The 14,005-nt window shown below is 46.0% G+C and overlaps 1 protein-coding gene across 1 annotated transcript in view; it reads right to left on the reverse strand.

Annotated features, from left to right (window-relative positions):
• Positions 1-13,999, reverse strand: part of EFNB1 (ephrin B1) — a 101,370-nt gene extending 87,371 nt beyond the window's left edge. Inside the window, exon 1 of the mRNA XM_019536228.1 lies at positions 13,950-13,999. The gene's annotated coding sequence lies outside the window, so the exon portion shown is untranslated. The remainder of the gene's footprint in view (positions 1-13,949) is intronic.
• Positions 14,000-14,005: the final 6 nt, after the last annotated feature.

A 14,005-nucleotide genomic window follows, 5' to 3' on the forward strand; every position in this document is an offset into this window, starting at 1 on the left:
GCTGGGGTCATTTGACCCCAGTACTCTTTCCTGCCATGGCAGGGGGTCAGACTTGATGATCTGCTCAGGTCCCTTCCGACCCTACCATCTATGAAACTATGACTGAGGAATCCGACAGGGTCCATTAAAGGAAACAATTTGTAATACAATAATTATTATGTCGTTTCTCTGGACCCTTTCCTAAGCCTCTATTTAAACAGTTAGAGCCTTGACACGCATGTATAAAACAGACATGATCTATAGGGCTCCGATGCTTAAGTGCTTACATGTGTAGAGATGAGGCAGACAGCGACAGACACATGCTGAGTGCTTCTCACTCTTCCAGCGCCTGCCATGGTCGAGACAGCAGCCAAATCCCAAAGCAGCAATACTGCCCCAGGGAGAACCAGAATTAAACCATCCCCCTCTGTCCACTGAGCCATCCCTCCCTTTGCCAGACTCATAGCCCCCCATGTAGGAAACACGGAATAGCCAGAGACAACGAGCTGCAGACATTTTATTACATGAAGCTGATACATGGCCAAAAACATGAGACAAGGAAGGGGTGGAATGTGGGGGGGTTAATTCATCCCTGATTTTCCCTGCAGTCCATAACTGATTGGACATCTATCCGTCCACCACAGAAGGAACAAGCAATAGATGCTGCCAGCACAGCTTCACATGGGCCAGTTAAGGGGGATAGCCTGGAGCAGGATGTGCATGGACAGCCTTGTACTGTGAAACTCCAAGCAGACAGGCTGCTCTGATGAGAGCTGTGCAGGAACCAAAGCTGGCAAGGCCAGGGCCCCAGAACATGGCAAAATGGCACAAGGGACCAGCTCTATCCAGCAGGAGGTGGGGGACTGAGCTGCTGAATTCTTCAGCTGGCAGCCAGCAAGGACGTGTGCATCTGTGAGGTGGTGGGGGAAGGGGTGACAAGGCACCAAATAAATCTGGCAGCATGTGCTGAGCAGCTGAAGGCTCCTCAGTCTGCGTGAAGGAGGGAGGGCGGCTGCAGGCCGGCCCACTGCGACTCAGACAAACAAACACTCAGCAAACGGATGAAATTTAAAGAGGACAGACAAGGCAAGTGGAAAAGCGGCTGGTAAAATGATTTGCAGGCACCTGGAGGGGTATGGTTTGTCTTGCAGCCTGGGAATTCAGATGGCAGGAGCAAGCTCTAAAAATCTGGGATGCAGAGGGCCGACTAACCCAGCACCCAGGGATGAAGGAAGATGTACACAGAGCAACCTAACAGGCCACTAATCACCTCAAGCTGGGGATGGGCTCTGAATGCCTGGTGGCAGAGCAAATGTGCCAGCAAGAGCAACGCTGCCAGGTTGGAGCAGCTTTACTCCCACAGCAGCTTTGCACTGCTCGCTGGAAGCTGGATGCTAATTATTCATACAGTGCCCCAAGTGTGCACGACGCTTCAGAGGTCTCTACAGAGGCCGATCTCTGCTCAGAAGAGCTTGCAATCTGTAGTCAATGGCACACAGCAAGGATGAGACAGCAATGGTTAGAACAGCAGGAGCCAAGAGGAAAAGCTCTGTGCTATGGATGGACATGCTTTATCATCATTTTTTTTTTTTTTTAATACTAGGATTGGGGGTGATAGTGAATGAACTGGCCTGAACCAGCATGTTCATCAAAAAGTGCTGTGTCAGAGCCCTTGCTGGGTCAACAACCAATAGGCAAGTCCTGACTCCACTGCAATATAAAGGGGCACCTCATGGACAACATGGAAGAGTACTGGCCTCACTGGTTTGTCATGGGAAAGAGCGAGATGAGAGAATTCTCTTTCCATGTTGCATATTCTATTTGAGAGAGGCACTCTTAGCTAGAGATGTAACATCTCCTGCCAGGGCCCCACGGAGCAGAAACAAGCCTGGAACCAGCTCAGTCATATTCTTCTCCAAGCAGGAGGCTCTTAATTACACAGCCTTCTAAAACTGGGGTGGAGGGGGCTTTGTCTGCACCCCTGGGTCTCAGCACAGGGATGGCTCTGGAGCAGCTGCTTTTGTGAGATTCCACAGCAGCTTCAGCTGGGCTGTGCAATGTGCCGCCCGCCTCCAGAGGGGGTGCTCAGTGACAGGGTGGGGGCCACGTTCTGGCAGCAACAGTTCCATCTGCAGGTCTCCTGGCTCATGCTGACTCCGCTTTTATGTGCTGAAGTTCTCGGCTGCACATCTGAAGAAACTAGCAGTAGCGAACAACAGAGCGAGAGAGAAAGCAACACAAATCCCCTGGATAATGAGCCCAGAGGAGGGAGACGGTGGGCTCTGTCTGAGAAGGGAGCCTTGCTTTTATTGGAGAGGCCTAAAAGGGCTATAAATCCTCAGATTCAAAGGCGAACTGAAGCTCTTTCAAGTCTGAGGAAGGCCTGGGATGTGTCAGCCGTGAGGACTAACCACACTGCGTCCCCTGCTGAAGTGGCCTCTTCAGCAAAGCTGTTCTGCAGCTCGGGATATTACGCTCAGATCCTTTCCATATGCTGTCCTTGCGGCTGCAGACAGGGTATCTCCTTAATCCCACCCCTGGCTTCCAGGGGAATTTCCCCCTGCACAATGCAAAACCATCTCTCACCCTCTCTTAAGAGAGGGGCCCCACTAGCCTCCAGTTCCTCTGAAAATGCCAAAGAATGCCTAATACCCAGGAGTCCTCTGCAAAACTGCAGCCAAAAAAGTGCCTAGGACAGGGGGAAAGGAGGAGAAGAATACCTTTCTATATATCCTATGTTCACAAATGCTGCTTCTAGCATTGCCCCTTGGTATAAAGACCTTTTTCCCCAACCTGAAGTTGACTGTGGGGGGAAACGATAGGTCTCCCCCTTGTGTTCAGCTGAATTACTACATGAAGGCTAAACAAAGGAATTACAGCTAACATTTGTAGCAAGGTCCCTTGGTGCAGCTCTCAAACTAAATCCAGCACTGATTTGCAGCACTGCTACTGAAAGGGAGACAGTAGAGTCCCCACACCTAACTGCCTCTAAATAGGAAGTCACGTACTCTCTCACACTAAACTGCACATGCAAACACACTTTAGAAGCCCATTAAAATATTAAAATAGATAGCAGAGGGAATGAAACATCAAGTCTTACACTTGCATCTAATGCACGTTCAACCACAGAAAGAGACATCTCCCAGCTCTAATGAGAAGTAAAATATGTAAATATTCAGTGATCAATATTAATGCCATAAGTGTATTTATAGCTGATAAGCAGCGAAGACGCATTTTGCTTTCTCTCAAGTACCTAACCAGAAGCTGTTGCATAATGAAACTTAAGCAGTGCAGATCGCATTCCCTAAGGTTTGGATCAAACTGAAAAGAGGGAAACTCCAGTTACTATCTCAGCACAAGAAAAGAAACCAATGGGAAGCAAAACTCAACCATGTCATGTTCTGGCACCAACAAAGCAATGAGACGGGAAGTCAGAGGCTTCTGTGCCACTCCAAAGGAGCAGGGTGCTTTATACCAGAAAAGAGGTGGATTCACCTGCTCCAGGTCACAAAGGACCCACTTTCATTCAATCTTTTCTGGGCTCCCCTGATTTTACATGCTCAGCCACCAGGGGGTGACACCAGTCGGCTCTGGAAGAATGTATTCTCCGTGGTCTATCTACTTCGGGGTGACACACAAATGGCTTGCAGAGCATCTCATGCAAATTGTGTGCCTCTCAGTGTTAGAAAGAGACAGGTGCAAAAACCTGCTCCAGCCTGGGCTAGGGGCAAGAGAAATTAATCTAAAAACCTAACCCACATCCAGACTCTTCGATACAGGTTATTACAAATGGTAACAGGCTATACACTGGCACATTTAGAACTACTGAACCCACAGCACAGCACAGGCTTCAGAAACTACATGGCCCAATTTACACAGGACACCAAGTCCCAGTGCCCAGGCCTCAGCCACTGGGAGGAGTGCTACCCCTCAGGGACTCGCTACATCCCTTGAATAGGTTGAGACAGCAATTTGCTCCCCAATACCTGGAGCAGCAAACATCAACTCAGAAGCTCAGCAGGAAATGCGGCTACAGCACAAGATTAAACATCACTGGAACCTCTGGCTGCATGTGCTTTTATATCCAGCTATTCCAAAACACAGGCGCACAGCAAGTGCAAAAAGAACGAAGAAGTCTGGGAGCCTGCACAAGCCATGCAGCAAATCTCTTCCAGGATGTTTGCTTTCATGGAAGTTTTGCACGCCACCAAATAGCTTGCAAAGCTGATGCTCTTCTCTGGGAATTCGGTAAGAATTAAATAGGCCAATTCATTTCACTTGCAATAACAGTCCTGGAGCAGGTGCTTTGACACCTTTCCTAACCTCCGCACCGCACACTAATGCTTTACAGGGATTGTCGTCAGCGGCAGCCATGCCGACATGACAGTATCGCAAATCCAGCCTGAGCTTTGTCAAGTGGCTCCCTAAGCACTCCGGCAAACTACAGAGTTACAACAGTGGCAGACTCATCCTGGAATTGCACTTGGGTAATTTCCAGCTCTCCTTTTGTCCTTTTCCTTTCAAATGAGGCAGACAAATATGGCAGTGCTCCCCATCCCCATGTTTTACTGCAGAAGGGGAACAAATCAGTAATCTGGTAGCCAGGGATGCACTGTGCACGCACAGCCAGAGGCAGACTCACTGTTCAGAGCAGACAAGGGGCAAGAGGATTCTGCTAACGAGCATCACAGCCAGAAACCCAGTGTGTTACACTTTCCCCTGAAACAGGTTTATCTGCCCAGGCTATGAGCTTGCAGCTGTCTGGTAGCTTCCCATCCTCCTGGTCCATGCAGCAAGTTATTCCGCTCCAGACAAATATTTCCTCAAGACAGTTCAGACAGCATTTTGGCAGATACCTGCAGCAAGTGCCCCTGTGACAAAAGCTGCTTAGGACTGCTAAAGAAATGGGAGAGAGAAGGCAAACAACCAGTGAAGGATAAGCTGTAGCCAGGCAAGGTTACTGCAGAACAGAGAAATCAGGGTTAAAAATGGCTGGCATTTTTTATTTATTTTTTTAAGTGCAGCTGCTTGGCTCCAGGGCCTTTGCTAGCTTTGCCATTGGGTCACCTGAACAACTTGGTAGCCCGCTCTGGAGAACAGTTCTGCAGTCACTGCTAGCAAAACCTAACCCCTTCCTACCACCCTTGCCGCTCTTCACCCGCAGCCTTTCTACAAGGGGACATCTTTGCAACTGAGGCACCAGATGGTGGCTCAGAACATCAGGGTCCTTTTCTGAACAGACAGAAGAGACTTTGCAGGATATAGGGCAAGTCCTTCAGGCCCAGATCATTAAAGGCACACAGCTCAGACTCCAGAGTACTTCACTAGCACAAAGGAACCAGCACTTGCTGTTTCAATGGGAGCTTTGTGCCTTTGAAGAGCTGGGTCTTAGTCTCTGCCCAAGTTCCCCATAAGCCTAAGCAGGTATGCACCCCTGCCTTCTCCCTACCTTTGTCTGGCATTATACATCATGATCTTCAGGGCACTCTCTTACCAGGGGTTTGGTCAACACAGAAGGACCTGAATTTCAGCTGGGACCTTAATGCAAAAAGTATGCATTTGGTCTATAACCAGCTCTTGCCACCAACAGAGCCATATGGTGCTAGGGCAAGGCTAGCAGAACTAGGACAGAGAGGTTCACTGACATCTTGTTCTGTTCAGAGCAGATCTACAGGAGAAGAGGTCTGCAGTGGTGCTAGCTAAAGTACAGACAGCCTTTAAGGCTGGCTGAGAAGCAACAGACAAGGCCTTCCACTCTTCCAATGCTCACAGGGCACGAGTGCCCAAGCTTCAGAGAACAGCCATTGATGGGAACAGCTTCCCAGAGAGCTCAGTGGAGCAAGGGAAAGGATCACCCTCTTGGAGCTACCTTGTGCACAGCAAGTTGCAACTACTCAGATGCACGCCCCCTCCCCCCCAGTGCCGGTTTTATAAGCAAAAGGTACAGATGAGATGTTTGTGCGCTCCAAGGCAAAGCCGGGAGAGGGGGAGGGGAAAAAGCATAAGGATTTGAGCATTTTCTAGAAGAAACAAGACAAGTACAATAAAAGCCCGACCACTTCACTGCACCCTTGCCCAAATGTCACACTGTGATGGCTACAAACCCAGGAGCCTTCCTCCCGCTTTCCTCTGATACAAGGAATCATTAATTAGACACAGAGCCGATTTCAGCTTTGCTGCTCCCCACCCTGTTTCAGCTTCCAGACTCCAAGTAGCACGTGCTACTGATCTGTACAAGATGTTTTCCCACTGCACTCCTCAGGCAGATAGGCACTACCACAATTGCTCTGATAGAGTAGGCTGCCCTGCTGCCAACCAACAGCTAGGAAAGCTATCAAGGCAGCAGTGGGACAACACCCCACATTTCAGATCTGGAAATCCCAGAGAAGCAGTGCTTTCCTAGTTAAATAATTCAAGACTTAAGAGACTTCCTACCATCCACTCAATATCTGCCCTGTAGAAGGGCAGAGAGCGCCAATTAGCCCTGGTCTGAAGTGCAATCCACAGTCTTCATGACTAACACAGACGGCATGGCATCATCTCCTGCATGCAGTCACCTTACTGGAACAGGCCCAGGCAACATTCACTAGCATCCACACCCCTGCATCTGCTGCTCTCTGCTCATCCATGGCAGAGTTCTTCCTCTCCTTGCTAAATGCATCTAAAACCCTGCATATTACCCGCAGGGCTGTAAAGCGCCCAGGCTACAGTGAGGCTCCTGTGATTCCTTCAGATCAAGCAAGAAAACCTGACCCTTATTTCAAACATTAAAAGTTTAACAGCAGCAGGATTTTCCCCCCACAGAAACAAAAGCCCGATTCTGTCATGATTCCTGACACCGATCTAAGGAACGTTAGCAGCTGTTTTGTTCTCTGGACTGCGGCTCCTTTTACAATCAGCCACCGCATCATGGCTTTTTTTTTTTTAAAGGAAGCAGTTAAATCTGTTTTATAGAATCCAGTGGTATTTACCCAGCTACTGCATTAGTCGCGGCTTCAAATTCAGTTACTTTTATTTATTTTTTGAGTCAATAGAAGGCTCCTTCCCTACAGTCATCCAGCAAGCTCCCCTCCTTCAGCAAAGCCAGTGAGAAGGGTAAGAGCACTGAGGACCCGACTTCCCCCTCTCCCCTGCCCCCAACTGGTGAAAAAATAAAATAATAAAAAAGGCTTCTTTCCTGCAACAAATGTAACACATGCCAAGCTCACCAGACCTCAGAACTGGCCACAGTTAGACAAATGGAGCCACACCTCTGCCTAGCATGGCTGCAAAGTAACAAAGTCACAAGGTAACAAACAGGCCTGTATTATTCTAGGGGAGAAATTGCATCCCACTTGCAATTAAAATGGCAAAGCAAGCCACCCTGAACAATGTATTTCCAATAACCCTACAAAATGCTGTGATCTACTGCTATGCTGAAAATCATCCAGGGATAAGGACTCCCCCGGTTATGGCTGAATTAGTCGAACTGACGCATGTAATGCTCTGAAGTGCCCTCAACCTCCTGGCACCATTGGGAAAGGTTCCTTCATTCCAGAGGGAAACATGAAACAGTGTTCAGACTACCCACCCCTGCTTAATCCAAACCAGCCTTTGGAGATTAAGGAAAGTCTTTCAGATATACCAGTCAAAGGTGCATGCATGCCTATAAGATCAGTTACACTGCCATCTGGATATCCCAAACCCATCTTAGGAAGAAACACTGACAGATAACGCCCAACACCTGCAGCAGAATCGTTCCCATACAGGACAGCAAATCTCAAAGGGTCTTACAATCCAAATGCATTTTTAACTAAAAATAATCAGCATGTTTTCAGTATTTCTCAGCTTCTTTTACTACAGAGCGCCTCCTACACTCACTGGTATGGTAATTAAATTACATCTGCGCAGACAAGCATTAGCCACTGAAGCAAAGCTCCAGACCAGCTATTCCCAAGAAAAGCAGCTTTCCCGCAAGCACTCTGTCCCTCATAAGAGGCATTAAAAACAGGACCAGCAGACACCAGGCTTCAAACCCAATGTGTAAGAATTCAATAGGACACTACAACATCATTAAAAACAAGAGAATAAGGAGCCCACAAAGGATTTTGGCTTTTCTTCGCACCAAGTTTCTTTTAATTTTTTTTTTTTTCTGTTTTTGGCTTTTCAGAGAGTCATTTCTCTTGCAACCAAGAGCTAACAAGCAAGCAAGACTGAGATGTTTAGTTGGAAATGACCAATTCTTAAAAGCTACGTGGATGATGTGTCCCATTTCCCTCTCCTCCTTATTAAAATGCTTTCTGGAGAGCCAAATTCCAGTCTGAAATGAATTTTCCAAGCTATATTTTATTAGGAATGTTTCCTTTTAACATTCGACACAGAAGCCCACCGGGGTCAATATTTCTCCAAGATTACAGCCAAGGGATTTAAGAAGAGATTTAGTCAGAACTTTTGCAAAACTCCAAGCTGCTTAACGACTGTACGCCCAACCAACAACTAAAAACTCTAACTGCGACGTAGCGAAAGGTCTGATTATATCATTGAAACCACACTTCAATTCCATATGCACACCCCCACCATAAACTCCAAAAGCAGTTTTCAAAGAGCCCCCTTCAGACATGATGGGATAAAATTAAAACCATATTGGTTCATTGAGACCTCTGTAAAGTAGCTCTGCACACTTCTAATGTAAAGCTCGCTTAAAGGCACGCTGTTCAGCCTGAATTTGTCCAAAATGTAGGTTTGGTGCAAATTATAAGCACAAATCCAGGACAAGTTTTTTCCAAGGTATTTGTTAAACATGCTACCTTCCCTGGCATTCTTTACAACACAAATATAGCAACGCTGTGTTAGATCAAAGGCCAAAAATGAAACTGTCTAGGAACAAAAGAAGCACAAACTAGGGTATTTTTATTTTCTGCAGTCCCTCAGCACAGACAAAGCAATTTATCTGGGACAGTGGAAAGCAAATTACATGTTGAAATGTTAGATTTTAAAAGGCAAAGACATTTAACATTTGTAAGGGAAGATCTTCTTTATATCTGGTATTTTACGTGACAGTATCTCTTTAATACCAAAATGGCAATCAAAGCAACTTCTCTCCCCACAGAACAATCAAAAACCTGCTAGTGTGACAAAGATAAAGGTATAAATTCAGGTTTTATTTGAATACAAGCGGACTGCAAGGAGAAGAAAAGGACAGAAAAACATTTACATCATTTAAAGCAACATTATCACAGCCCAGTGGGCTGAAATACATTTTTTCCTTGTATCTGTTGGAAAATTCCACCTAATGATGTTATTTTTAAAGGCTTTAATGTTCTTTATTCTAAAAACAACTATTAACTATTAAATTTCAGCACGCTTGCGTACAATTAGGTAAGGGACTGATAAGGAAACACGGCAGATCTTAGCTTCCAGAAAATGAAAAAAACAGAGGACATTTATAAAAACTTAAAACATTTGGGAGAAAAGATTTTTTAATGCGTTTATGCAGAAAAAATAATCCCAATGTAACAAAAGAAACCCAAAAACATATTTCAAAGGTTTTTTGGCAACATGTGGTAGAGCTTTTTGTACTCCATAGGTTTCAACCTACTTTTTAAACAAGTTTCAACCTACTTTTTGAGCTTGCTTATTCAACTGCATTTACTAGCAGGAACTACACATTGTGAAGAAGGTACAAGTCTAATTCAGCCCAGCCTGCAAGAATCTGAAGCAAAAGCATTAAGACACGAAAGGAAAAAACAATCAAAGTGTTTTGATTGGAAATCAGTAGGCTCCAACTTTTAACTGAACCCCAGAGGCAGGCAGTACAGGGGTTTCAAAGTTAGCTGGGCATCCCTTAAAAAGCCCAGATCTAAAAACAAGAACTTTCATATAAACCGATGGATTAAAAACAAAATGGCGAGGGAAGAGATTCTACAAGGCCAAGGGCTGGCTGAACAGAAATGGACAAAACTCTCGTCCAAAACTGCTTCTTTCTACCCAGAAGCATTACTGCGATACTGGACACAAAAGATGCTTACATCCCCTGCCTAGCACCACAGGCTCTAGAAGTACCCCTAAAACCCAGTGAAAACAAAAAACCAAACAGCGTGTATTTTCTAAGCGGGCACGCTATCATCAGCAGACATTCCTTGTTCGTTTCAAAGTTTTCACCACCAGCAGATAACTAGCCAATCTTTAATTCCTATCTAGTTGGCACTGCTTCAGCAGGTTAATTTGGGGGCCAGGGGGCCAGGCAGGGGAAGAGCGAGTAATTTTTTTTTGTTTAAACATTACATTCTATTCATCTTGTTAACCAGTAACACAAGCCTGGCAATGGCACTGTGCCTCTCCCCCCAACCCACAGCCTGTACTCCAGCGACCCAAAAGGAAAATTCTGCTGATACCAGGTAGTCAACGGTCTGCTGGTTCCCTTAAGCCACAGGGCAGGAAAGTAACAAGGAACAGGAATACAGAAAACAACAAAGAACAGGTTCTGCATCAGCAGTTTCTATAACTTTTGCTTCTGAAATTCAGACTCTTGGCAGCCTGAAGTATGACCAATGATACCATGCTCCAAAATTAACAGACAGCTAAACTCAGAGGAGAGTGTTCTCTAGCTATTTCAGGTATCCATCAATTCCTCTGCAGACAATGGAAAATGGGTCGATTTGAGGAGACATTTTCCAGTTCAGATTCCCAACACCTTGCTCTTTGCATGTAATGAAACGGAACCTTCTAGCTTGCCCACCTACAACACCGGGCTCCAAAGCAAATACTGGAACACACCAGATCAGGGCAACCTGTAACAGCTAAACACTTGGGAAATTTGCTGGCACATCTTGCCTTGAGGAGGAATGCAGAAAGATTTCCATAATTAAATTTAAGTAGCATCACACCCCAAACTAGCAGAATAATTATTTTTACAGACTCCTCCCAACCTTCCAGGCCTTGACAATTTAACACTTAAAAAAAAATGAATAAATCAGGCTGGCTTAATCAGAGTGCAAGTTTCCCAGATGTGGATAAGTCCCAGCAATGGTACTCAGAGGTGTCAGCTAACCCATGAAGATAAGACTTGCCACGTATGGAAGGAAAATGTCCTCTTTCCCTACTAGAAGGCCAAACTCTCAAGGCTAACATCTATCTTATCTGTCCTGCTCCATATATACCATCCATCTCTGATTTCCCAAGCTAACGCAATCAATTAAAGGCAATTTCTATCGTCTTTTAAAAAAAAAAACCCAAGGTGGTCTCTGGAACCAATTTACTTTTATTCCCCCTCAAAGCCTGCATGATAGATTTACAAATGCAGGTCATTTCTTAAAGGGGGAAAAAATTCCTTGTGTTCCAGGCCCACAAAATCATCTTCAAAAGAGAAGGGGAAGGGAAATCTAATAGGTGAAATCATTTATTGGGATTTTGACAGCCAAAATAGTTCTTTGCCAAGTCTTTCTAATTGCAGTGAATCAGAACTCAAAGAGTTCTCATACACGTTCTCAGGGTGATAAGCTTTTTCTTTTGAAAGATAAATTGGTGTTTAAGTGTCAACCTCCAATTGTAAAGACTGACCAACTGTTTCAAATTACTTCATTTTCTTTTCCCTTTCCTAAACCCCACTCCCCAAAAGCTATAAAACCTAGATGATTTTTAAGGGATACAGAAAGAAAGTTATCAAGATTAAAGGCAGGTTATTTTTAACTGAGAAGAGAAGGGGATAAGATAAACAAACAGCCTGTGATTTACAAGATAAAGCTCAGCAAGACTGCTACCAAAAACATCCTGATATAATCAGTCCCAAAACATCTACAGGTCATTAGTACCCAAGTTGGGCGTTTAGACATCTTTAAGCTTTTAGCTGCTTTCTACTACAGCCATGTTGGAAAAGTGACTTTCATTGTTAATATTTTTAAGCTAAGACACAGCTGTTCTGGGACTCTACTGAATTTATTCTAAGTGAAGCTGTAAATGCCACGTTACCAGCGGGGCTGGAGGGAAAGGGAGCGAGTGCTGGAATCCCATCAGATATATAAAGCAGGGCTTGATGGAAGCATTTAAATCTTCCCTTGTCGCCCTAGTCTGAAGATAAGCGTTGTTTAAATTCTGATTGTTTCAAAAGCTTTGCTGGTAACAGAATCAGTGCTATTAGGTTTCAGGAACTGGGGGTGCAGAGGCAAAGACTCACTTCTCTGTTCAAAAGCATATTAATGCAAGAGAGATTCCTTCCTCCCAGGAACCTTACACACGCAGACTTTGTCACACGGCCATTCCACACCCCAGGATCCCAGTGTTGAACTGGTAGGGCAACAAAGAGCCTTGGAATTAAGCTTGCCCAGGCCTAGCAACTCTGGGGTGCCTTAAATGTAAACTAAAAACAATTTACCAAAAACAGTTTACAAAAAGAGAAAGTAGGCTCCAGTTAGGTCTTGAACAACAAATGTCTCCAAACAAAGACATGCACAGAACCAGATACAAAAGTGCCTCTCAGTTTACATTAAGAAAAGCCAAAACAGGCAACAGCAAATTCCGCAGGAGCCAAGAAAGCACCTGCTTTGACTCAGAAAACAATATTTTCCAAGCCTTTTTTAAAATCAAGGGCATTCTGAGGACCTGCCCCACAATGGCAGGCAGATGAATGTATCTGGTATTTTATTACAGAATAGAGAATAAGATTTCGAACAACTAGGTCTAACATGTTTACCATGCCTGTGTGCCCCTAGATCACCTAAAGAAATATGTACTAGTAGGTGCCAGACAGAGGCATTATTTAATAAAGGTTGACACCAAAGTTTACGATCTCCTTTTGTGAAGCCAATTTATACTTCTTGATACTGGCTCCTGGAATGGATGGAAATGTGAAATGCAGCCAGAATGGTCTCCCTGGCTCCAGCTTGCAGATTTCAGGTAAATGATAGAAGCCAGGGTTTAGTTTTTAATACTTGTCCATTGGTCAAAATTTATTAGCCAACCACTTAATAACCAGGGGGGAGAAAAAAAGCGGGGAGTGGGCCTGAAGTCGATCAACTTCTAGCACAATGAGGAGGCAGTGTGTGCAGAGCTAAAGCCAGAGGTAAGAAAGCATAGATCACTTTTAGGTGATCTAGATATAAAGATATCACCAGAAACCCTGTTTTCAATAAAACTGAAGTCTTGTTAACCTGGAGGCTGCAAATAACTTGATGCATTCCTAGATTTCCTCAGCATCAGCCAATGCGTTCAAAGTTCCCAGCTTTTAAAAGAAAAATTAAAAAAAGAAGAGAGAGAGAGAGAGATGATGGGCAAAGTTTTCACCCAATTCTTTTGCACAAAAGGGACGTGCTTCTTGGCATCAAACTGCCGTGGATCCGACGAGGTTTCGATATATAAACCCCTAGTTCTGTTGGCCTCTAGACCAAGTTTGCACAGGGCCCGCGAAGGCAAAGCCATCTGCTGGCAATCCTAGACCCATCTCTACAATCCCGGCAGAAAACGAACGCTTGCGGCAGCCTCTTCTTAAACAAGAGAAGAAAAACATCCAAAGAGCGCTCTGACGGGAGAGGCCAGCAGCACAGGAGCCCCTGCTCAACCCCAAACCCCGCGGCCAGGCGAAGCCAAGTCTGGCACTTCTCCGGAGATCCTCTCACACGTCCAAAAGGAGAAACCCTGCGAGCCTGGAGCGGGGCTGGCGTCCACCAGCACTTCTGCAAACAGGGTCCCCGCCAGAAAGAGGGGGCTCTCTCTCCCGCTGTCACCAGAGAACACAAAAAGCGGGGTCCCCCGGGGAGAGGATCTCGCTCTCTGTCCTCTGGGCGCTTGCCCGGGAGGAGGACCCGCGGGGCCGTGCACTCAGGAGGTGCCCAAACCGGGGAGCGGGACGAGCTGGCACCTTCCCCAACCCCCTCTGCTGAGAAGGGACCCCGCTGCGCCCGGGAGCCTGGAGGGCGACAGGCCACGGCGGCGGGGGTCTCCCCCGGCTGCAGGGGCAGGGGCAGGGCGGGGACGCGGGCGGGCGGGCGCGCACGTACTTGGGGTTGGCGGAGCTCCACGACACCGGCTCCAGGTTCTTGGCCAGCAGCGGCGC

This window comes from Crocodylus porosus, unplaced genomic scaffold (assembly GCF_001723895.1).
Source record: "Crocodylus porosus isolate Cpor-Errol unplaced genomic scaffold, CroPor_comp1, whole genome shotgun sequence".
Taxonomy (NCBI): Eukaryota; Metazoa; Chordata; order Crocodylia; family Crocodylidae; genus Crocodylus; species Crocodylus porosus.